Source organism: Triticum dicoccoides, chromosome 4A (assembly GCF_002162155.2).
Source record: "Triticum dicoccoides isolate Atlit2015 ecotype Zavitan chromosome 4A, WEW_v2.0, whole genome shotgun sequence".
Lineage (NCBI taxonomy): Eukaryota > Viridiplantae > Streptophyta > Magnoliopsida > Poales > Poaceae > Triticum > Triticum dicoccoides.
The window spans coordinates 615216662-615221002 of NC_041386.1; positions in this window are offsets into that span (position 1 = coordinate 615216662).

A 4341-nucleotide genomic window follows, 5' to 3' on the forward strand; every position below is an offset into this window, starting at 1 on the left:
TTATTGTAGCAAGCCAACTTTGACTCTTGGCTAAGCTATTCTACGAGACTCCACTAGTAAAATAGTTTTCGCACACGAGTCCACTACTCACCAAGACAATACTCCACCGGGGATCCTCCCTCGTCATCCTACGAGAGGGCCATCCTCGGTACTCACACTTATCTTGAGTCTTTTAGTAGTATCCATTAACTTGTCTATGAACTGTATAGGCAACCAAGTAGTCCTTTACCGCGGACACGGCTATTCGAATAGTTTTATGCCCTGCAGGGGTGTACTTCATCACACATGTTTTCACCACTTAGCGTCTGCACACGACATGTGCTCGGCAGACTTCAAGCGAAAACCGACGTGGGTGTAGACCATGACCTGACTAACTGCACAAGTCTCTAGTCCAGGTTTATCGCCTATTCAGGTTCCATCCGCAAGGAAATCCGGCCGGGGTGTCCTCAACGGCCCCAAACGATGTGTACAGGGTCCCAAGACGCCAGACGGGCGCCCGGCATACCCGGCCACAGTGTATCTACCGCATCATAGCCCACCCCTAGGGTCAGCGCTATGCACGGCCGCCAACACATAACCTACAAACACCAGAAACTAGTTGCAACTCCTGGACAGAGGGCCAGAGGGGTCAGTGAGTCGAGCGGGGTCATATTTCAGGGCCTAATGTGTGGTAGTAGCTGAATCTTAAATCACGCATACAGATCTCAGTTCTTATGGACGGCCTCAATGAAACAACCCACCATGTACTCCTACATAGCCTCCCATCAATACCTTTACCAAATCATGTTCAACACATCCTTCACATTACCGACATAATCATTTCACTCTAGCCCATCACCCAGATGAACCAGACCTGACACAACTCTAAGCATAGCAGGCATAGCAAGGTAGGAAACACATACATCGCTCAATCAACTCCTACACATGCTAGTGGGTTTCATCTAGTTACTGAGGCAATGACAGGTCATGCAGAGGATAAGGGTTCAACTACCATAGCACACAGCAGTTTGAATCGCGTTGTCTTAATGCAGTAAACAAGAGCAGAAGCGAGAACATGGGTTTGTATCGGAATGATCAATGGGTTGCTTGCCTGATGTAGTGGTAGTAGGGTACTGCCCTTCAGACGGATACTCGGGGTTATCCTCGGAGGCAGAACCTACCACGAAAGACACACCGAACATAATCAACACATGACAATATGCAACAATATGATGCATGCTATGACATGGCAAAATGAATGTGTCTTGGCCTAATGCAAGTTAAAACAGAAAGGAATGAACCCATTTGAATCAAAGATTCAAATGATAGTTCATTTAACTTAGCCTTATTAGTGCATTATCTTATTTTGCTTAAACAGCAAGGTTATCTTATTTTGTGATACATGAAACCATTACAGATGGATAGATTGAATTTTTCTGATCATTTTTCATATATAAATTGTTTGATTTGGAGCTATGGTTGATTTTCTATGATTTTTAGAAGTTTTGGCTATTTTCTGGAATTTCCTATTAAAGAATAAATCCAGAAAAGTATTTACTGCATCAGCATTGCGTCAGGATGACGTCAGCGAGTCAAAGGTGCCAGGGCCAGTCAAACCTGACTGGTGGGCCCTGTCTATCAGTGTCTCAGCTAATTAACAGGATTAAGTTAGTACTGATTAACTATCAGTGGGGCCTGGGCCCACATGTTAGTGACTAAACTAATTAAAATTAGTTAATACTAATCCTAAACTAATTAACAGGCCGGCCCCACCTGTCATAGACTCAGGGGGAAGTCAACCTGGGCCCACACGGGGTCAAATAGGGTCAAACTCGCCGGCGTTTAGCCGCCGGCGAGTCCAAATGCGGCGGAGCAGCGCGGGTTTTGCACTCCGGCGACCAAAAGGACGGCGGAGACCATCTACGTGATGCGGGGAGTGAGCCGCGTCGAGTGGTGGCAGTGGGTGGAGCTGGGGTGGCCGGAAACGACGCCGACGACAAGTTTGGCGGCGGCCGGAGCTCGGGTGAGGTCGAACTAGTCGCGTGGTTTAGTGCGTTGAGCTCCTGGGGGTGCGGTAGGGCTAGTAGACAGGGTGGCGCGGCCATTGGGTGGTCGGAGCCTCGTCGGCGACGAGCTCCATGGCGGCGCGTGTGGGTGAGCTACGTGCAGTCGCTACGGGGCTCGAGAGAGGGAACAAAGAGGGTGGGGATGTGGCTGAGCTCACGGGGGTCACGTCGAGGCAGTCGGCGAGGTCGGGGACGAGCTGATGTGGCGGGGACGATGAAGGGGATCTCCGGTGGCCGGAGTTGGGGAAGACGGTGTCAGGGCGATTCCAGAGCGGGCGAGCGCTCGGGGCTTGGCCTGCTCGATGTAGTCGACGATGGCGGAGCTCGTGGACACGATGGCACGACGCGAGGACAACGGAGGGCGCGGCTACGACGACGGTGCGGCGGTAGGGGCGTCGGCCATGGTGGGGAACGGTGAGGGAGAGGCGTTGGGGACGAATGAGCGTGTCCAAGGGCTTCAGTGCGCGACGTGGAGGCATTCGCGGCATCGAGCGGTGGCCAGGTGAAGCAGGGAAGCAGGGAGGTGGCGTGGCGAGCTCCTGGGCTCGTCGCCGAGCACCTTCTCGCCTCGCTGGCTAGGCGAAGCAGCTGTGTGGAGCGGCTGCTGGGCCGGGCCAGCGAGGCGAGCAGGTGCTCGGCGCTAGGTGGGCCGGCTGGTGGGCTAGGTGGGCTGCGCCAGGTAAGTCTCTGTTCTCTCTCTCTCTTTTTGTGTTTTTCATTTATTCTATTATTTCTGTAACTTCAGGGCTTTATTAAAAATGCCAGGGCATTTCCAAAAATCATAAAATTAATAATGGCTACTGCTTAGAATATATCCAACAGCAAACATTTTAGTTTATGATTATTTGAGCATTTAAAATATTTTATAGTATTTAAATGCCCAAATGCAAATACTATAAGAATTAATCCAATGACCTTAAGATGTCCTAGAAAAATGTGCACCATTTTTGTCAAAGGTTTTAACCCAAAACAAAAAGGGTGGGCTTTTTAGAAGGGCATTTCAGGTTCATTGAAAACGTTTTTAGTAAACCCTAGTTGTTCCAGGGGGGGTGTGCTACGTCTCGAGCTAGCATTGGTTTTCCCCGAAGAGGAGGGGGTGATGCAGCACAATAGCGTAAGTATTTCCCTCAGTTTTTGAGAACCAAGGTATCAATCCAGTAGGAGGTCACGCGCAAGTCCCTCGTACCTGCACAAAACGGTAGCAACTCGCAAGCAACGCTTAGGGGTTGTCAATCCCTTCACGGTCACTTACGAGAGTGAGATCTGATAGTGATAATATTTTTGGTATTTTTGGTATAAAGATGCAAAGTGAAAAGTAAAACAAAACAAGTAAAATAAAGTAATGGAGATTGATATGATGAGAATAGACCCGGGGGCCATAGGTTTCACTAGTGTCTTCTCTCAAGAGCATAGATATTCTACGGTGGGTGAAAAAATTACTGTTGAGCAATTGATAGAATTGAGCATAGTTATGAGGTTATCTAGGTATGATCATGTATATAGGCATCACGTCCGTGACAAGTAGACCGACTCCTGCCTGCATCTACTACTATTACTCCACTCATCGACCGCTATCCAGCATGCATCTAGAGTATTAAGTTAAAAACAGAGTAACGCCTTAAGCAAGATGACATGATGTAGAGGAATAAATTCATGCAATATGATAAATAGCCCATCTTGTTATCCTCGATGGCAACAATACAATACGTGCCTTGCAACTCTTTCTGTCACTGAGTAAGGACACCACAAGATTGAACCCAAAGCTAAGCACTTCTCCCATTGCAAGAACTACCAATCTAGTTGGCCAAACCAAACGGATAATTCGAAGAGACTTGCAAAGATAACTCAATCATACATAAAATAATTCAGAGAAGATTCAAATATTATTCATAGATAAGTTGGATCATAAACCAACAATTCATCGTTCTCAACAAACACACCACAAAAAGAAGATTACATCGAATAGATCTCCACGAGAGAGGGGGAGAACATTGTATTGAGATCCAAAAAGAGAGAAGAAGCCATCTAACTACTAGCTATGGACCCGAAGGTCTGAAGTAAACTACTCACACTTCATCAGAAGGGCTATGGTGTTGATGTAGAAGCCCTCCATGATGGATGCCCTCTTCGACGGAGCTCCGGAACAGGCCCCAAGATGGGATCTCATGGATACAGGAAGTTGCGGCGGTGGAATTAGGTTTTTGGCTCCGTCTTTGGTCTAATGGGGGTACGTAGGTATATATAGGAGGAAGGAGCACATCGGTGGAGCTCCGAGGGGCCCACGAGGCAGGGGGGC